The sequence below is a fragment of the Crotalus tigris genome, unplaced genomic scaffold (assembly GCF_016545835.1).
Source record: "Crotalus tigris isolate CLP2741 ecotype Arizona unplaced genomic scaffold, ASM1654583v1 scf7180000020347.5012614909:4044961, whole genome shotgun sequence".
In the NCBI taxonomy this organism is placed as follows: domain Eukaryota; kingdom Metazoa; phylum Chordata; class Lepidosauria; order Squamata; family Viperidae; genus Crotalus; species Crotalus tigris.
In genome coordinates, this window is record NW_024097978.1 from 2,709,674 (window position 1) to 2,731,874 (window position 22,201).

Below are 22,201 nucleotides of genomic sequence, written 5' to 3' on the forward strand. Positions count from 1 at the left end.
CCCACCACATATGATAGTAAGTTCCACTTTTCAAATTACATTTCCAACATTTAGGGGAAACATTGGTATACATTTTAGACAATCTTGTGGGTGGGAGATGCCATCTATAAAACATTTTGTAAAGGTTCTCTTTGTAAGAGGTGGCCAAAGTAAGCTTCTTGTTTCTTGCCCATAGTTCTTGCCATATGTGCAGATCAAAATTAAGACCAAAGTCCTTGCTCCAATTCAACATAGTCACTTTTACTTGTTCCTCGTACATTGCCTGATCTAGCAAATAGTAGTATAATTTTTTAATCATTTTATCCTCCGACCCCAAAATTATTTTATCCAATTCTATTGGTTCTAATTTAATGCCTAACTCTTTTTTGTCTTTCCAATATCTCGCCTGCAGTTGCAGGTATGCCCACCATTCTAATTCTATCCCTTCATCGTGGATGGTTTTCCTGGATTTCAATTCCCCTCTTTCATCTAAGACAGTGATTCTCAACCTTTCTAATGCCGTGACCCCACAATACAGTTCCCCATGTTGTGGTGACCCCCAAGTGGGTGTGGCCACCAATAAGAGGGAGTAGGACAGCTAGGGAAAAGGGAAAAAAATGGCGGACAGCATGGTTTGCTGACCCCCGTGAAATGGTCATTTGACCCCAAATGGGGTCCCGACCCACAGGTTGAGAACCACTGATCTAAGATGTTTTTATATGTTATGGTCTTGTCTAATTGAGTAAATTTTGGGTGTACGTATATTTCTAACGGTGAGATCCAACTAGGTACTTGGGTATAATTTGGTTGCCAAATTTTTGTCCATGCATCAATAAGAGCTTGCCTAATATAGTGTCTTCGAAAATATTTATGTACTTTATATTTATGATCCCATAATATGGCATGCCATCCTATTTGTAGGTCATGGCCCTCCAGACATAATAGTCTCCTGTTCTTTAGTAATATCCAATCTCTTACCCATACTAATGCTGCGGCCTGGTAATATTTCTCCAAGTCTGGAAGACCAAATCCCCCCCTTTCCTTTGAGTCCTGCAGTAATTTTAATTTAATCCTTGCTCTTTTTCCTTGCCAGATGAATTTACACATCATTTTATTCAAATTTGAAAAAATTTCTTGTCTAATTTTATAGGTATACATTGGAACAAAAATAAGATTTTTGGCAACACATTCATTTTAATCACCGCAATTCTACCCATAAAAGAGAGCTGTAGGTTAGTCCAAATATCAAAATCTTTTTGAATCTGTTCCTATTAACTTATCGTAGTTATCCCTTTTAAGCTAGCGCATTTGGCAGTCAGTTGTATCCCTAAATATCTAATTTTATTTGTGATTTGAACACCAATTCTGTCAACCAATTCATTTTTCTGTATTTTAGTCATATTTTTGATGAGCATTTTAGTTTTTTCTTTATTTATCTTTAAACCTGCTATTTCCCCATATCTATTCAATGTTTCCATCAGTCTAGTCCCTGATTGTAGTGGTTCTTCAATTATAAAAACTAAATCATCTGCAAAGGCTTGTATTTTAAATGTCTTTTTCTTGATTTCTAAACCTTGGATCTGTTCATCTTGCCGGATTGCTCTAGTTAATACCTCAAGAGATAATATAAATAACAATGGTGATAGTGGGCAACCTTGCCTCGTGCCTTTTTGAATTTGGAAACTCTCAGTCAATTCTCCATTGATTATTACTTTGGCCACCTGCTTAGAATAAACTGATTTAAACATATTTAAAAAATTTTCCCCAAAGTCCATATACAGTAATTGGTTAAACATAAAATCCCATTTTACATTGTCGAATGCTTTTTGTGCATCAAGAAAAATTAAACACATTTGCTTTTCATTATGTACTTCATAATATTCCAATATGTCCAAAACAGTCCTAATATTGTTTCTTATATATCTTTTAGATAGAAAGCCGTTTTGATCAGTATATATAAAATCCACTAAAAACTTTTCAAATCTTTGTGCCATTATTGCCATGAAAATCTTGTAATCCGAATTCAAAAGAGAAATGGGTCTATAGTTCTTAATTTGCGTCATGTCTGTGTTTTCTTTAGGAATCAAAGTGAGGAAGGCTTCTTCCCATGTAGCTGGTATTTTAGCTTGGGTTAAAACCTCATTAAATAAGTCCAACAGCATTGGGCTTAAAGATTCTTGTGCAATTTTATACATTTCTGCAGGTATACCATCTGGCCCAGGTGCTTTATTATTCTTCTGTTTCTTAATTGTGACCGAGAGCTCTAAATGTGTTATCTCTTTATTTAGAAGAGTTTTAAATTCTTCTGGCACCTTGGGTAAATCGACTAATTGTAAATACTGTACTATGTCATAGTTATTTCTCTTTTCGTCGTCCTTGTATAAATTCTTATAAAACTCATATGCCACTAGCTTTTTTCCTTCATTCTGGCATACCATATCACCTTTGACGTTATAAAGTTTAGTAACCCTCTGCTTATTGTTATGTTTTTTGATTTTATAAGCCAACCATCTCCCTGGTTTATTTGCGTTTTCAAAGAAATTTTGTTTAGTACGTTTTATCTGCTGTCCTAGATCTTCCTTCATAATAATATCCATCTTATGTTTAATTAAATCAATCTGTTGTTTCAAATCACATCTTTGTGGTTCATTTTGCAGGTTATCCTCAACTTTACGTAGTTCTTCTTCTAGTTGTCTTTGGCGTTGTGTTTTGATTTTGTGTTGCCTAGCCATATAAGAAATTACAACACCTCTCATGTAGGCTTTGGTTGTATCCCATAGATTTTGGCAATTTGTATCCTCCTTCTTGTTTGACTTAAAAAACAGATCCAATTGTTCTTCTAATTTTGATTTGAATTCTTTATGATTTAAGATTGCCCTTTTTAGAGTCCATCTCCTCGTGTTTTTTTGCCCCTTCCATCTAATTCTAATCGGATTGTTATCAGCCCAGGTGTTTGTATCAATTACAATCTCCTCTATTTCTAAATTTAAGTCAGCTGACATCCACACCATATCAATTCTGGACCAAGATTGATGACGTCCAGAATAGAAGGTAAACTGTTTTTTCCCAGGATTCCTTTCTCTCCAAGTATCCTGTATATTAAACTCATCTGCCATTTTTAAGAAAATATCAGATATTGTTCCTCTAATTCTTTTTCTACTCTTTCCACATTTATAATCTAGATTATTATCCACAATTGCATTATAGTCACCCATTATGCAAATGCTATCATGTTCCAACTGGCTAATAATGTTGTAGAGTTTCTTATAGAAGCGTTTTTGCCCCTCATTCGGGGCATAAATTCCAACCAGAAGAATTTTGGTTTTATTCAAAGTTACTTCCACAATTAGAATTCTGCCATCTTCGTCCTTATAAATTTGCTTAGCCACAATTTCTTGTTTAATATATACTACCACACCTCCTTTCTTATATTGCGAAAGTGCTGCGAACATATTCCCCAGTTTAGGACAATTTCATAAATATTGATGTTGTTTTTTAATGTGGACTTCTTGTAAAATTATTATATCTAAATTCATCTTATTAAGCCTATTGAAAAACTTCTTCCTTTTTGTTGGAGAGTTGAGGCCGTTGACGTTGATAGATATAGATTCAACACATTTTTTCCCCTCCTTATCTATGTTTAGATCTAGTTACTATTGCTGGTCTAGACTCTTGAGTTTGTAAATCCTTCCCTCTTTCCACTGTTGATCTTATCGGTCTAGCCTCTTTAATTTCCTTAAACCTACTCTCCTCCTGCTTTCCTTCATTTTTCCCTTCCTCAATGTCCTCTCGAGGCTCAACTCTTTTACCTCTGGCTTCAATGGCTTGCACCAGTGTCTCTCCTTCCTCTCTCGCTCCTCTTTCAACTAAATCTTCCTTGCTACCAAAGTTTTCCTTGTAGAATTCCTCTGCTTTTTCTGTTGAGTCTAGGTGAAACTTTTTCTCCTGCCATGTTACCAGAATCCCTTCCGGAGTTAGCCATCTAAAATTGATATTTTTCCTTATCAGTTTGGAAGTTATGTATTGGTAAGGCTTTCTCAGGTCTCTCACTCTTTTGGGTACTTGTTTAACTACGATCAGCTGTTTACCTCGATATTCCAATGTATCATCTCTGAACCTGAAAAGAACTTCATCTCTAACTGATTTCTTAATAAATCTAATGTGCACTTCTCTGGGAAGATTGTGTCGTCTTACATAATTTGTATGTATTCTATAGGTCTCATCTATCTCGTTGGCCATCTCCTCTCTGGTAGACCCCAACGCTCCTGCTAGAATATCTGACATTATTACTGGGAGGTCTTCACCTTTCATCTCTCCTACATTTTGAAACCGTAGATAATGAGCAGCCTTCTCAAGTTCCAAAGAAATAACTGTGGTTTCTAATTCTTTGTTAGCTTGAATTAGCCTTTCATTCATTTCATCCACTCTCTGCTCTTCTTTATCCATCCTTTCCTCCATTTCTTCTAGTTTTTGTTCATTTTTCATAAGTTGGTGGTGGAAGGATTCAAATTTCCCATCCATAGATTTAATTTTATCTTTAAGTTCACCTTGTTGATAATTTATGAAGCACTTTAGGTATTGTTCTAGTATTGAGTTTGTTCCTTCTGTCTACCCATTCTTTGAGGATGATGACTGGATGACAGGCTCTGGTCAGTGCCCAGTAGGTCCAAAAAGGCTCTCCAGAACTTGGAGGTGAACTGAACCCCCCTATCTGAGATTATGCATTGTGGGGCCCCATGTAGCTGATAGATGTGTTGTACAAACATCTTACCCAAGGCTTTAGCAGTTGGAATTTTCTGATAAGGGATGAAATGGACTTGTTTGGAGAATAAATCCATTACCACCCGGATGACAGTGTTTCTTGCACTTTCTGGTAGCTCTACGAAAAAGTCCATAGAGATCTCCGGGGTGCTGAATGTTTTGCAACTGCCTGCAGAAGGCCAGGCATTTTTCCCTGTCTCCATTTAGCTGCTGCACAAACGGGGCAACTGGCCACATAGCTCTCAATATCCTTTTTTAAAGATGGCCACCAAAACTGTCTCTTTATTAGGTGGAGGGTTTTCATGAACCCAAAATGTCCCACTAGGTTTGAATTGTAGCAGAGCTGCATGAACTTTAATCTCAGGGTTGTAGGGATGTATAATTTTCCCCCTACCCAAGATAATCCTTCTTGCATTGAACAGAGGTTCTTGTGGCTGAGGAACCACTTTTCCTTTTCCAGGGCTTGCTTGAATTCAGTGGCTACTGTGCTGTCCAGTGGTGAAACGCTTTTAGTTTGCATCCTCATGGTGACTGGGGCTGTTAATTGCTTTGTGGGTAACAGGGGTTTGACTATTTCAGCCTTCATGCTGTTGTATTGTGGCATCTGTGATAGGACATCTGCCAAAAGGTTTTTTCCACCAGGTAAGTACCAGAGAGTAAAATTGAATTGGTGGAAGTGCTGGGCCCATCTAGCCTGTTTAGGGGACAGCTTCCTGGGGGTCTTTAATGCTTTCAGGTTCTTATGATCAGTCCATACTTGGAAAGGGACCTTGTTCCTTTCCAGAAAGTGCTTTTAGATGAGGAGGGCCCAGTGTACAGTATAAGCTTCCTTCTCCCAGATGGCCCATCACTGCTCAGTTTCTGTGAGCTTCTTTGAAGTGTAGGCACAAGGTTGCAACTGGCCTTCCTGGTTTTCTTGGAGTAGTACTGCACCCATCGCTACATTGCTGGCATCTGCCTGAATAATGAATGGTTTTTCCAGTTCTGGGGTTTTAGCACTGGCTCTGCAGAAAAAAAATAAATTTCTCAAATGTCACTTGGCATTCCATAGTCTATTTTAGTGGTTGGCTAGGTTTTGGCTTGTTTTCCCCTTTGGTTTTCAGTAGGTCAGAAAACTTTGCAGCTGTTTCCTCCTGCATGGCGAGGCCCACTCCAAAACAGCTCGCACCTTTTCTGGATCCATGTACAACCCTTCATGAAAGATTTGATAGCCCAAATAGTCAATTTTTTTCTTTGTGGAATTCACATTTTGAAAGTTTGGCATACAGTTTGGCTGCATGGAGCTTATTTAAAACTGCTCGGACTAATTTTACATGCTCATTTTGGTATAAATTAATATGTCGTCCAGGTACACAAAAACCTCCTTGTACAAATGCTCATAGAGGACCTTGTTAATTAGTTGCATAAATATTGCAGGTTCTCCCTATAGCCCAAATGGAAGTACTTTGAATTAGAAGCACCCCATGGGGCAGTTGAAAGCAGTTTTCCATTCATCCCCCTCCTTGATTCTAACCCAGTAATATGATTTCTGAAGGTCTAATTTGGAGAAAAACTTTCCCTTTGAGGGGTGGGCTAGCATGTCTTTCATGAGGGTCAAGGGGTATATATTATCCATGCACACAGCATTCAAACATCTATAATCCATGCAGAGATGAAGAGGCCCATCTTTTTTTCTCAAAATATCACCGGACTGGCCATTTTCAGTCTGGCTAGTTGAATGAAACCACGCACCAAATTCTTATCTATGAATTTGCGCAGTTCTTCTAACTCTCGGGAGGGGGGGAAATCATTGAATAGAGCTTGGGTTTTGGCAACTTAGCTCCAGGGATGATCTCAATAGCACAGTCTATGGGATGATGGGGGGGGGAATTCATTAGAGCCCTTCTCGCTAAAAACCTCAGCCAGGTCCTGGTAAGAAAGAAATACATTGAAGGTCTGACAGTTCCAAAGCATCAATGCTTTTGCTATCCTGCTACTTCAAAGTCTGATTTTTGCTTGAATGTCACTGGGAAAAACATTCTGATCTTAAACATCTTTTCCAAAACCTTCATTGCTTCTCTATCAAGTGGTAATCTGTGGCATATTTCTTGACTGCTGTTTTCTTTACTATAGAGTTGGGGGAGGGGCATATTTTTTGTCTGTTTTTGTGGTGCAATCATGTTAGTGTTGATTCCTGGTAAATGCCTGAATAAAGTTTTCTTATCAAGATTTTCAGAAGTGTTTGCCATCTTCCTAGGGCTGAGAGAAAATAACTGGTCCAAAGTCACTCAACAGGTTGGACTAGAACTCACGGTCTCCTGGTTTCTAGCCTAGTGCCTTAATCACTAAACCAAACTGTTGATCCCAAAAGATAGAAACTACCCACCACTTCAATATTTTCATTGTCAGTTGTAAGGTAAGTGACAGTAACTGTTGTCATTAGTTTGGTTTTCTTTATATTTATTTTTTCCCCACAGTGCTCCTTGATTTTCATTATTAGAGCTGAAAGTCTTTCATTTATTTCTTTATTTAAAAAAATTAAATCACCCAATAGTGAGTAGAAGCTCTCTGGGAAGTTTACAATAAATGTATATGTCAACTGCCCAGATGGCAAATCCAGAAAAAGGAACTCCTGGGACATTATTTTACCAAGAGTATAAAACTTTATTGAAAAAAACCACATTGACACAGAAGAAGCAAAACCAGCTCTAGGTTTCCCATGCAAAAGCAAGTGTAGTTAATTCCCCCTTTTCCCTCTGGGCCACCCAGAGTCCAAAATGTCCACCAATCTCTTCTGTTCATTTTGTTATGGGAATCAGCCAGCCACGCTGGGACATCTGCTGGGTGTGTCCTTGAGATGGCAGCAATGTCTCACAGAAGCCGATGGATGTTTGAATACTATTCTCCCATCCCTGCATTCCATCCACCCTCTCCCTGTTATTGTCAAGCTGATAGCAAAGGCAAAATGCAGGTGAAGACGAGAGTCAGTCTTGACATGCCAACTCCTCGGAAGAAGGGTAGACCTAAAACAATAATAAACATATACATATATTGTTACTTACAAACCAACTACTGCTGCATTTCTTATTGGGATTGCTGAGGGTACTTAGTGTGGAACTTCTTAACCAACTTTGTTTCCCTAACATCTGTAGCAGCCACCCACTCAGCATGCACTAATGGGTAGCCCTTCCACAGTACTAGGTATTGTAACTTTCCCTTGTAGTATTTGGAATCAAGGATCTTTTTGACCTCATGATGCTCCTCTCCCCTCACTAGGATGGGGGGAGGAGGTGGTTTTCTGACTGGTCTCAATCCAGAGTCTTGGAAGGGTTTTAAAAGACTGCAATGAAATACCAGATGAATCCATCTGAGGTTTTTTGGCAACTTCAGTTCCATTGTCACTGGAATTACAATCTGGGTGATTTGAAAAGGCCCTATATATTTGGGACCTAACTTTTTACAAGGTTGCCTCAGATTCAGATATTTTGTGGACAAGTACACCTTATCCCCCACTCTAAATTCTCTCTGGGAATCTCTACTCTGATCTGCTTGCCTCTTTTGAATTTCCCTAGTCAGTGCCTCACACATGGTGCCCCGTGTGGATTTCAAAGTATCTATCCACTCAGCCAACAACACTGAGGATGGGATACCCTGTGGGAGCTCTGGCATGGACACAAATTCAGTTCCCTTAGCCACCTTGAAAGGGATAAAACCTGTGCTACTGTGCACCGAGTTATTATATGCCACCTCTGGAATTCAGCCCATTTAGTCTACTGATAATTCACATAACAGTGCTCTACCAAAGAATTAGTACGCTCAGCAGCTCCATTGGTATTAGGATGATAGGTGGAGCTAAGTCCCTATAAGGAACCTATCATTTTCAAGAATTCCCACCAAAACTTTGCTGTGAACTGCACCCCTTTGTCTGAGATCTCATGTGGTCTATAGATGTGCTGCACAAACATCTTGGCACGATCCTGGCTGAAGGAATCTTCGGACACACCACAAAGTGCTCTTGCTTTGAGAACAGTTCAACGACAGTCCAGATTACAATATTCCCAGCATACTCAGGCAGCTCTATGATATCTCCTCCCAAGGGCTAGCAGGGTTGGCTATCAACTGTGGCAAGTCTGCAGGTAGGCACTTCATGGAGACACATACAGGGCAACTGGTCACATAGGTTTCTATGTACTTTTTCATCTTTGGCCACCCAAACTGTTTCATTGCAAAATGAAGGGTTTTCACAAACATAAAATGCCCTGCGGTTTTTGCATTGGGGTTCCTCTGCAGGACCAAAGTTCTCTGGCTGGCTGAGATGTACAATTTGCTCCCCTTCCATGCCAAGCCATCCCTTAACATCAAGTCATCCTTATGCCTTTGGAAACCCCCCCCCCCACAAGGCATCTTTTAGTGGCTGAATCAACAAGTCTCTAGCCAGCTGCAGAGAGGCCATTCTCTGCTGCCTTGTAAGTGCTGGCACTTACTATCAGGCACTTCTGTATTGGGCATACAAGGGAAGGCATTCATAAGGAAATTCTTTCCTCCCAGGAAGTAGTGAAGAGTTAGGGTTAAAGTGGTTAAAATACTGAACCTACCAGACTTGCTTAAAGGATAGCTCCTTCAGGATCTTTAATGCCTCTAGGATCACCTGGAAAATCCACCCTTTCCATTATACCCCAAGTACTCTTAGGCTGGTCTTGTGAAAATCACATTTAGTCAGCTTTGCCTTCCCTTTCCACTTACCCTTTGGACAACAGAAAAGTAAATCAATCTAAAATTTGCTGCATGCTAAGGTAAGGGCTGAGGTTTGACAAATTTTTGAAGAGGGCTAAAATGGCCAAAAGTAACTCCAGGAAACATTCAAGATGGTCCAGAAATAACATAGTAGGCCAGGTGCTAATGGCTGCTGCTGTAGTGAAATAAAAGAAGAGTTCTAAACACTTGTTTAGCAGCTTTTCAAAAGATGCTTCAATAGACAATTTAATATTGCCTGCCAATAGCTGACAGGTATATTTTTTATTTATCCCCAACATTCATAGTTAAGTTAAGGAAATTGCCCACTTCCCATTGCTTACTTCTTCATCCAATTCCTGTCCATTCACTGGTAGTTGGCTCTCTGCCCTCCACTTACAATAAACCAGAACCTCTATTATACCTCCAAAAGCATGGGTTTACCCAAGGGCAACTTTTCTACCTTAAGAAAACATCAGAGGGCGGCAAAGTTCTCTCCTGTGAAAAGGAACTGACTATACCTGCAAGTCACATACTTGCCAAGCTGGTTACCCCTAAGTTATTGTGCCACTCACTTGATCTTTGTACCTATGGAATTTCTGCATGCCCTGAAAAAACAGCAAGGGATATTCTACAAGAGCTGGCATTCAAATATTATCAGCACCAAAAATGGAAACATATCTGTCCATGTCATTTGTTCAAACCTTCCTAAATGTGCCCCAAACTTCATTGATGTGATTTGGCTTACAATTAGACATAAACAAAATAAAATTGTCAGAAAACAAAATATTTCTACTGCAATAAAATTAATCATATTAATCATGAATATGATAATTGAGATTTAGTGAACTGACTCAAGAAATTTAATCCATTCACATTTTTAACAGAAGATTGTTTTAAAAAGCTACCCAAATAGTCTTGATATGCTACAAATTATGCAAAGATTAATTTCTTAATTACAATAGAAATTATGAAAAAGTAAAGAAACGGGGGGGGGGAGGAGAGGGAGGGCACAATAAATAGCAGCCCAATTCCTTGCCAGAGGCAATCTGACTTTGGAGGTAAGACTAGTTGGAAGCAGCAATAACTGCCTTAGAGCAGAGACTGAAAGTTTAATAGGAAACCAGCTGACCTGAAGGAGAATAATTAGAAAGGTTAAATGACTTAATATTAGATTAATATCTACCTGGAGGAGAAAAGCAGATTCCTGTAAAAAGAAAAAGAGCACTGCAGCAAATTTCTGTTGTGGTCTCACAGTTTTCCCCCTTCTCTCGGCTCTGTCTCTCTCTTTCTGCTCTCAAGGACAAGTTAGCTTCTCCTTCCCCACTTCCCTTCCCATAGACAATTTATCCTCAGACACATGAGCTGTCAGCTCAGCACAGCTTCCAGAAAATGGTATCTAGTCATCTAACGGGCTTTCCTCTCTATGGGGAAACCCAGACTCACATTGCCTGGAAGTCTGAAAAGAAGGAAAGAGGAGAACATTTCCTGGCAATCTGGTATTCCCTCACATGCCTATGTGAGTGAGAGAAGCCAGAGGCTAAAGAATCTTAGCATATATTAAACTATAGGCAAGTGTGCTTGAGTGGGATGTTGGGAGTTACTCTTCAAAATATTGGATTTAAATTAATTAACCTAAATTGGAAAGAAATACATTTAATAAGAATATATCACAGAAAGTTATTCATTTCACTCTTTTGTCATATTAACAATTAGAATTCATCAACAGGTAAGAGTCCCCAAACTGGGTTTAGCGGCAATTTGAAAACTAAGGGTATGCTATTGAATGCCCTCACCAAAGGCTCTTGCAGAGGCTTTGGCCAGTCACAGAATAATTATTTCCTATCAGGAAAACCAATGAAGTTATTTTCCTCAGGTGCAGGGGTTTTCAGACTTTTTGAGGCCATAGGCCTGTTAGTAAAATAAAAAAGTAAAAAATCCCTGAGCCCCTATTCTCTGCCTCTTCAAACACACAGAGAGCAAAGAATCATGATGAGCACAAGAAACTGCCCGGGGAAGAGGAAAAGGCTTCTGAAGATCACCTGGAAAATCCACCCTTTCCATTACACCATAGAAAAATGATTAGGGATGCTTCCTCTCATGGAACCCCACTGAGTTCTCACATAACCTCCAGGCTTCCACAGGACATACCCTCCCTAACACACCAGAAGCTCCACAGCTGAACTCAACTTATCTTTGGCTCTGACTTGTGGCATTTTTGGATATAAATATAACACTGTCTCTTAATTTTACAACATGCCACTTTCAATTTATTTTCCTTTAATTAAAGAATTATATTTTTAAAAATCAGTTTTTTATTAGAATCTGGCAGGTGCTATGGAAGGAATAGTATTCATTTCTATATATTGTTGAAAATTCTGATTCTAATTTTGAATCTAGTTTTGGAGGCAGATCAGTTTACAGCACAGAAATTCTCTGGACAACTTCAAAGCTGATCTCATCTAAAATACTTCTTCTGATTCTCTACTATGATACAACATGTCATATCTGAGTTCATTTTAGAAGGAATCTCTTCCTTCCAGGACTTGAAAGGGGGGAGGTCCAAGACTGAATGATGCACTAGCCCAAAGAACTGGTTTTTGGTAATTGTTCTTCCTTTAATTGCATAATATTAGAGTGGGGGAGGGAGTATTGATTTCATTTTGATCTGGCTTCATGACAATCTCACAGAAGTTCTCTTCACTGAGAAACAGTTAATATGGTTCAACAAATCACTACTGCAGTATCAGTTTGAAACTCCATTGGTCCTCTAATAATCTCTAACAGGATGTCCTAAGAAAGTTTAAATTCTAGATAACTGTAGCAAGAAACAGACAAATCTATCTTGTTTGATACTGATATGGCATGCTAATGCCCCCTGGCAGAAAATATTAAGAGTTGTAGGACATGTTGAATGCCACTGGACTCTCATTTTTGTTGCAGAATAATACCCTGCTGATCTGCTTTCATCACAGTTTTCATAAGCAATCCTATTGTGGCTATAATGGAAAAATGGCATTAGGTTGGCAAACAATGGGAAAACAGCACCACCAATTGACCAAGGCAATTCTTGTTCCAAATGAAGATCTAAATAAATATGGCCATCTGGCATCACCACTTTTTGTGCAATCTTTTATGCAATAGGGACCTCTAGTGATTTGCTAAATTGTGAATATCATTCATAGAATAGAATAGAGCTGGAAGGGACTTTGCAGGTCTCCTAGTCCAGCTCCCTACTCAAACAGGTCAACCTATACCATTTCAGACAAGTGACAATCTAGACTCTTCTTAAAAATCTCCATTGATGGAGTGCCCACGATTTATGAAGGCAAGCTGTTCCACAGGTTAATTGTCCTCACTATCAGGAAGTTCTCCTTAATTCTAGGTTGCTTCTCTCTTTGTTCAGTTTCCAACCATTCTTTCTTGTCCTGCCCTCTGGTGCTTTGGAGAATAATTTGACTCCCTCTTCTTTGTGGCAGCCTCTCAAATACTGGAATACTGCTATCATGCCACCCGTATTTCTTCTTTTCTTTAGACTAGCCAAACCCAAGTCCTGCAGCCATTCTTCATATGATTTAGTCTCCAGGCCTTTGATCATCTTAGCTGCTCTTCTCTGAACTTTTTCCAAAGCCTCAACATCTTTTTTGTAGTATGGTGACCAAAATTGGTTGCAGTATTTCACGTATTGTCTCACTAGGGTTTTAAAAAGGGTACTAATACTTTGTATGATATTGATTCTATGCCTCTGTTTATACAGCCCAGGATTATATTAGCTTTTCTGGCTGCTGCTGCTGTTGCACACTGCTGGTTCATATTCAAGTGATCATTCACTAGGACTCCAAGGTCCCTCTCACAGTTACTGTTTTTGAGCCAGGTCTCACCTAATCTGTACTTATACCTTTGATTTTTCCTGCTAGGTGTAAAACCTTGCTTTTCTCCACATTACATTTCATGTTGTTGGATAGGTCTGTCAAGATCTTTTTAGATCTTGAGCATGTCTTCGGGGGTCTTGGTTATTCCTGCCAGTTTAGTGTCATCTGCAATTTTGATAAGTTCCCTTCTATTCTCTCATCTAAAGAGAGCTGATTTTTACAAACTCAGAGAAAGCCAAAGAAAAATTCCATGGATAAAAATCCTAAAGGGGAAAACAACTCAAGAAGCTTGGGAAAGTCTAAAAAATATGATTCTAAAAGCCCAGTCCAACACAATACCACTGAAAAAGAAAAACAAGAAATCCAAGAAGAAACCAGCGTGGTTGCACAAAGATCTCTCTGACAAACTGAAAGACAAAAAGGACAAGTACAAAAAATGGAAAGAGGGACACATAACTAAGGCAGAATATTAGCATATAGCAGAACCTGCAAAGATGAAGTCAGGAAAGCAAAGGCTCAGAATGAACAAAGACACTTGCAACAAAGATAAAAAAAGTCAGTCCACTAAAGAGAGAAGATGGCAAGGAAGTAACAGGCAGCAGAGAGAAAGCAGAGCGGCTTAACTCATTCTTTGCATAGGTCTTCACAAAAAAGAAACCATAGCCCAACCTACCAAAAACATATGTAAAAGAGAGACTAGAAACAAAAATTAAAATAAGCAAGAAAATGGTAAGTGAACACCTGTCTGTCCTTGATGAATATAAATCACCAGGACCTAATGGATTACATCCCAACGTTCTGAAGGAGCTGGCAGATGTTATCTCAGAACCATTGAACTACCAGAGGAATGGAAAAGAGCTGATGTGATTCCCATCTTCCCAAAAAGGAGAAGACCCAGGATACTACAGGCCAATCAGCCTAACATCAATATTTGGGAAGATACTGGAAAAAATAATTTAAAAACTGATCTGTGAAAATCTAGAAACAAATAAAGTTATAACTAATAGCCAGCATGGGTTTGTTAAAAAGAATCATGCCAAACCAATCTTATTTCATTGTTTGGCAAAGTGACTAAATTAGTAGTCCAGCAAAATGCTGTGGACATAATATACTTAGACTTTAACAAGGCATTCAGCAAAGTAGGCCACAACCTACTTCTTGGTAAACTTAAAAAATGTAAGATAGTATCACCACCAGATGGAATTGTAACTAGCTGACAAATCATACTCAATGAGTATGGTACTTTAATGGTACTATATCTACACGAAGGGAAGTAAGCAGTGGGTTACCACAATGTTCCATCTTAGGCCCAGTACTCTTCAATATCCTCATAAATGACTTAGATGAGGGCATAGAAGGGGAACTCATCAAATTTGCAGATGACACTAAGCTGGCAGGAATAGTCAACACCCCAGAAGACAAGCTCAGGATCCAAAAAGATTTTTTTTTTAATTGAAAATTTTTAAAAATTTTACAAAAACAAAACAACCCTTCCCCAAACCTCCCATTCCCTCCCCCGACCTTCCCAGAGCTGAATACAGGCTTAATTGAAATTTCTTCAAAAAATCTTTAAAAAGATATAAACCATAAATAAATCTAAATACATTAATTGAACAAATTATAAAATAATTAACAATAATATATATATAGAAAAACATAAATACCAAAAGAAAAATGCTTTAAAGAAAAAAGAATAAAAAAAGAAAAAAGAAAAAGATAAAAGAAAATATAATAAAAATAAAAATAAAAATAAAAAAAGAATAAAGTCTATAAAATATTTAAAATTTTAAATATAAGTTATTGAAAAACTAAATAATATTTTTTTATATCCAACTTATATTGTATAAAATCTATCCATTTTTTCCATACCACAAAATACTTCTCTTGCAATTGATCCTTCAAAAAAGCCAAAATCTTTGCCATTTCCGCCAAATAAGAAACTTTAAAAAACCACTCTTGCAAAGTAGGCAAAGATTCCTTCTTCCAACATTGCCCTACTAACAACCTTTGGGATCCAAAAAGATTTTGACAGACTTGAACAATGGGCCCTATCTAACAACATGAAATTTAATGTGCAGAAAAGCAAGGTTTACAGCTAGGCGGGAAAAATCAAAGGTATAAGTACAGATTAGGCGAGACCTGGCTCAAAAACTGTGAGAGGGACCTTGGAGTCCTAGTGGATGATCACTTGAATATGAGCCAGCAGTGTGCAGCAGTAGCCAAAAAAGCTAATACAAACCTGGGTTGTATAAACAGAGGCATAGAATTAAGATCATGCGAAGTATTAGTATTGCTGTATAAAACCCTAGTAAGACCACACCTGGAATACTGCAACCAATTTTGGTCACCATACTACAAAAAGATGTTGAGGCTTTGGAAAGGGTTTTACACCTGGTAGGAAAAACCAAAAGTACAAGTACAGATTAGATGAAACCTGGCTCAAAAACTATAACTGTGAGAAGGACCTTGGAGACCTGGTGCATACCTCCCCAACCCCAAGAAGCAGCAGGGAATTGGGTGGGTGCGTGGCCCCATGCACGCATGCACGAATGGGCACGCACATGATGGTGGTGCTATCGTTCATGTGCATGCACAAGTGGGGCATGCACACCCATGGCATGGGTGCTAGCACCCACATGCATGTACAAAAAGACTGCTGGTGGCTGCATGACGCTGACAGTAGTGCTAATGTCCCCACACGTGCAAATGAGGTTACTAGCACCCGCATGACAGTGCTACTGTGAGTAGGGGGGCTTGTCAGCTATTCCTGGGGCCCAGTGGCCAACAGGCCATGGCCTGGTACCGGGCCGTGGACCATAGGTTGGGGACCCCTGTCATAGTGGATGACCAATTAAGCATGAGCCAGCAGTATGCAACAGAAGCCAAAAAAGCAAATACAATCCTTAGTTGTATAAACAGAGGCAGAGAATCAAAATCACATGAAGTATTAGTACCACTTTACAAATCCTTACTAAGAGCACACCTGGAATACTGCATCCAGTTTTGGTCACCACATTACAAAAAAGATGTTGAGAGCTTGGAAAAAGTGCAAAGAAGATGATCAAAAGCTTGGAGACAAAAACTTATGAAGAACGGTTGCAGGAATTGGGTATGGCCAGTCTAGAGAAAAGAAGACTAGGGGTGACATGATAGCAGTATTCCAGTATTTGAGGGGCTGTCACAAAGAAGAGGGGGTCAACTTATTTTTCAAAGACCAGAAGGTAAAACAAGAAACAATGGATGGAAACTAATCAAGGAGAGAAGCAACCTGGAATTAAGAAGAAACTTCCTAAAGTGAGGACAATTAACTAACAGTGGAACAGCTTGCCTTAGAAGTTGTAGGTGCTTCATCACTAGAGGTTTTTAAGAAAAGATTGGACATCTACCTATCTAAAATGGTATAAGTCTCCTGCTTGAGCAGGGAGTTGGACTAGAAGACCTCCAAGGTTTCCAGCTCTATTCTGATTGAGATTGAGATGGCAGTATCTAACCAATTTAGCTGATCTCCAGAAACTAAACAGGTTAGCTACAGAATAGGAAATCACTAGACTCAATTTTCTGTAGTGGTTAAGGCACCAGTCTAGCAACTGGGATGCCTTGAGTTCTCGTCCTGCCTAAGCACAAAGCCACCTGGTTCATCACTGTCTCTCAGTCCAGGGAAAGAGGCAAGGCAAACTACTTCCAGAAGGGGGGAAAAAAGATTGCCAAGAAAACTGAAGAGATAGTACAAGCAGTCACTAGGAGTAAAAACTGACTTGGCACACACATAAAAAAAGAAAATATTAGAGAAGGAGACAACTGGAATGTTGAACCACACTTCCTGAAAGGCAAGCCCTTTTAGTATTATGTTAAGCAAACTATATAAGTGTATATGTAAGTCAATAGAAGTTGAGTCGAGCTCAAAAGAGATTTTACTTAGATGTTATGGGCAAAACCAACCACATTTATAATTTGAAGATGGTCAGCAAAAGTTCCCTGCACATTCTGATTATTTCAAGCTATAGTTATGAGCAAGTATTTTGTTTTTATCTTGTCTCCCTGAAAAGCTGTAAGAAATTATATATTGACACAGCTGGTTCTACCTGAGATCTAGTAAGTTCTTATGCTCTATGTGTAGTATATTATCAATTAAACAGGTTCTCCAGACAGGTGTGCATATCATGTATGTATGAGTGCATGCCTTCAAGTCAGTGGTGACAGTGGTGACCACTTGGAAAAATCCCTACAGTATTTTCTTTGCAAAGTTTCAGAAGTGATTTTTTGCTCTTGCAGCTGAGGGAGAGGGACTGCTCCAAGGTCATCCAGCTGGCTCTATGTCAAAGGCAGGAATAGAATTCCCAGGCTCCTGGTCTATAGTCTGATGCCTTAACTACTACAGTAAACTGTGAATAATATTGCAATATTTTATGCAATGCATTATAAAATAATAATGTTATACATGTAGGCATGCATGTGAATAAGTGTGCCACTTGTTAATGATTGCGAGGCAAACAAATATGCGGTGGTAATAGTTACAGTATTTACATTAACAATTTAGAATAATTAGGTGGGTCATTTTTGTGTAGGAGGCTATTCAAGTAACCTTTTTTCCAGTACAGATTGCATATGTAAACTATTTTCCTCATATAAGAAACATAATTGCTGTACTATAGTTTGTAAAATTGAAGAAACAGTAACATCTCATGTTCTTATTAAAATATTTATATATATCTGTAGTAAACTCCCAAATATGTTTTAAATCTTCCATGATGGATGTGTTGACTATGCTTTTTTTTCTTGATTCAGAATTGCTAAGCTACTGTTGCAAACTAGATCAACACACTGGTGGAAAGAGAAATTGCGGTCATCAACATATCTCTTTTCAGAAGAATGTTTTCAATGTTGTAAACAGTTGACTTAGCTGAACAGAAACTTGTTGTTAATACACATGTGAAGTCACTAATATTATAATTCGATTGAGCTTATTTATATTTTATATTGAGATTCTGGTCTGGCTTCCTGTGGTCCAAGTGCCATAATAGAGATGTAGTTCCAGAACATAGAACCTATACCTATAGCCACCTGCTATAATGATTGCAATCCCTTCCAATAATCACTGTTGAATTCTGGTTCTTAATGAAAAATAAAATGACAAGGAACCCAACTGATGAACATCCCCATTACATTCTGTGTGAATGTAAGGACCCACCTCAGCTAACCACCCAAAAAAGCAGAACTCTTGAAACAGGCATTGTCTCAAAAGGAAACTTTTATTAGGGGTTAGTGACAGTAGGGAAGTCAAGGTGAGATCTGGGGAAAATCCTGCTTCAACGGTATAATTAAACCAACAATATTCCTCCTCCCACCAAAGTCATAGTATCCATTTGAAATCCAGCCAATCCACAGGTGACACGATGAGCAGGTAACTGGTACAGTTGGCATGCATCTCAAGGTCTTCTCCAGTTTTGTTTCTCTGTAACTGTCTTCCTGATAAGGGAAACACATTCCTATCTCAAAAGGATGGAGGCAGTAGGAAAGAGTAGAAAGCGAAAGTTATCCCAAGCAAAAGCAAATATCCCCCCTCCCCCCAGCTAAATGGTAGGTCCCAAAGCAAAGCACAAGAATATATATATGGAAGGGAGACAATAAGGATTTGGGGATCTGACAGTGAATAAAGGCTACTTGGAATTGTAACCCAGACATAGTACTAAAAGCAAGTCTTGAGAAACAAGACATTTAATTCCAGGCTAAGCCAATATTTGTAGCAATTAAACTAACAATTAGTACACTCTGTATATACATTGTACATTGAACAATTAAATGAATAAATGTTAGAGAAAACAAATAGCCTTAGCTGTTGTTATTATTATTATTATAAATTTAAGTAAGGGAAAGAAACTTCTTGTCTCTTCTAAAATGGAAGAAAAAGGAGGCTGATATAAATTCTTTTATAATAATGTATCAATTCCTTCAATTTACTTTTCAGTCTCTATTACTGGTTGATATTATATTATAAGACCAATTATTCACTTTCAGAAAATATTCAAAATATTTTTGGAAAATTCATGTTTAGTTCACAAGATTAGAAACATACTGTATTTTTCTTTTTTTTTGCACCTCACCTTTTTTCTTTGCGTACCTTTTCCCCCATTCTCACCTTCCTATCTGACACAAATGATATTTTCAACATTGTTAAAAAAGACAAAACAAGTATATTGAAACTAATAGATTCACTATTCACTAATAGATTCACTAATATCAACTGTTAAATGAAATTTAATCTGATCCAGATAGAAACCCCATATGCTTCATATATGAAAATTCTTGAATTTTGTTAAAATAAGCTTAAAATCTGATTATGTAAAATAAAATATAAGCATACAATAAACCATTTAACCTAGTTTAAGTATTTGCAGTGTAATGTTGCTTGATTGTTCATCACACTGTTAACCAGAGATAAAGATTGGATTTGGCATTTTTGTCTATCTATTGAGTCCTTCCCAAGGACCTGGGTTAGGCAGATCTGGAAGTTTGGTGGTCTCAGAGGTATTGTCATGGTTCCGATAGATGAAACCAGTAAAAGAACTTCAAGGCAAGATTTCTTCCTTAAAGAACATTTTATTAGGAAACAAAGTATCAGCACTTACATAGTTGAACCCAAGAATGAGTTTCCGTCCTCCCAGATACAAAGTAACAAATTGCAATTCCCACCCCACAAAAGCTGTCATAAATCACATTCCCCAATTAGTACAAAACACGGGCTTTTCTCCCCAGCCCCTCAGCCCGCCAAAACCTTATCAGAACATGTCCTTGTATTCTCACACTTCTACATTGTTATGGCTAGCTAATCCCTCAGGCATTTACCCCATCCCCCCTTCTATATCTGAACTCTAAAAGAATAGAAAAGGTACATTAAAAGCAAAAGTAAAAATGGCTTCTGGTTCTCAGTTGTCAGAGTGATGACATCCATTGTTACAGCGTTGACAGGTATCGTCACAGGATATATGCTATTCCAAGCAAAGCCATCTATTGCAATTGATTGATGGCTATTATTATTATTATTATTATTATTACATTTGTTACTGTTCACAATAGCTTTCATTTTATATTGGATTTCCATGAGAGGGGGAAAAAAACTGGTCCATTGTGCCCCGCTCCCCGGTGAAATGAAAAGTTGCTTACTCACAAACTTGGCTTAAAGCCCCCATTATGAGAGGGATCTTGGAGTCTTAGTGGACAATCACTTAAATATGAGCCAAGAGTGTGTGGCAGCAGCCAAAAAAGCCAAGGCAGTCCTAGGCTGCATTAATAGAAAGATAGACTCAAGATCACATGAAGTTTTTTTTTTTAAGTTTTTATTGGGTACAAAGAAAAAAAAGGATTAAAAACATTGAACATGGTAAATCGTCTTTGACTGACATCTCAGTCCATATTGTACATTAATTACATATAATATATCTATATACAACTATACATTTCTGGTCTCTATCTCAACTTATCTCTTTACTGTGACCTCCATTTTTTTCCCTCCATCTATAAAATTTATTCCATATTCGATAAAATTCTGTTTCTTCCTGATTTTTTAATCTTTTAGTTATCCTATCTACAGTAGTTCTGCGCAATACATAATTTTCTTTATTAGTGCTTTCCCCCTCGGTACTTCCATTGCTTCCCACTTTTGAGCAAATAGTATCCTTGCTGCTGTGACCACATGGATAATTAAATATGTGTCCTCTTTATTTATATTTTTCCTCTAGTATTCCTAATAGTAATGTCTCAGGTTTGTATTGAATGTTTTGCCTAGTCATTTCTATTGCCCATTCCCAGACCATACGCCAGTACATCTTTGCTTCTTTACATGTCCACCATTCATGAAAAAAGGTGTCCTTTTCTTTTTTACATTTCCAACACATAGATGAATATATGAATATTCGTTATACATTTTGGCTAATCTGGCTGGAGGGAGATGCCATCCGTAAACCATTTTATACAGGTTTTCTTTATATGATGTCACTACTGTGATTTTGTTATTTCACTCCCATACTTGCTGCCATTGATCCATATTTATATTATAGCCTAGATGTATTGCCCATGTCACCATTGTTTCTTTAACCTGCTCCTCATATAGCTTATATTCCAACAGGTGTTTATAAATATTCTTTATTTGTTTTTTCTCCGGGCCTAGCAATATTTTATCTAACCCCGTATCTTGTCTGTTAATTCCCCATTCTTGCTTATCCTTCATGTATCTTGCTTGTATCTGGAGATAAGACCATCACTCCATGTCTATTCCTTGTTGTCTTAGCTCTTGTTTTTGTTTTAAATAACCTTCTTCTGTCAAGATGTCTTTATATATAATAGCTTTGTCTTTTCTGTACAAATTGGGCCATGTGACTGCCTTCAATGGCGATAGCCAAGCTGGAATCTTTATGTAATATTGACGTTTAACTATATTCCAGCTTTTTATTAATTCTTGCCGAACCTTATGTCTTAAAAAATATTGGTAGTTTCTGCTTTGCCCCATCTATATGTGGGCATGCCAACCTTGCTGGAGGTCATAACCCTCTCAATGTAAACATTTTTTATTTTCTAAGGTTATCCAGTCTCTAATCCATGTTAGGGCCGCTGCTTGGTAATATAGCTCCCAATCTGGGGAACCTAAACCTCCCCTCTCTTTGGCATCCTGTAATGCCTTTAATTTTATTCTTGCCTTCTTACCGGACCACACAAATTCTAAGGTTAATTTATTCAGCTCCTTGAAAAATTTCTTGTCTAATTGGATTGGGATATTCTGAAACAGGAATATCAATTTAGGTAAGATGTTCATTTTCACTGCAGCAATTCTCCCGAGTAATGAGAGTTGTAAATTTTTCCAGCGGTCTAAATCTACTTTTATATTC

General features: G+C 38.1%; 1 protein-coding gene across 2 annotated transcripts in view; it reads right to left on the reverse strand.

Annotated features, from left to right (window-relative positions):
* Positions 1–7,396: 7,396 nt before the first annotated feature.
* Positions 7,397–22,201, reverse strand: part of LOC120318683 (SLAM family member 5-like) — a 64,964-nt gene continuing 50,159 nt past the window's right edge. The window contains exon 8 of one of the 2 annotated variants that reach the window (XM_039366656.1): positions 7,397–7,742. The gene's annotated coding sequence lies outside the window, so the exon portion shown is untranslated. Of the gene's footprint in view, positions 7,743–18,552; positions 18,789–22,201 lie in introns of those variants that run through there. The other variant, XM_039366657.1, reaches the window with a different exon arrangement.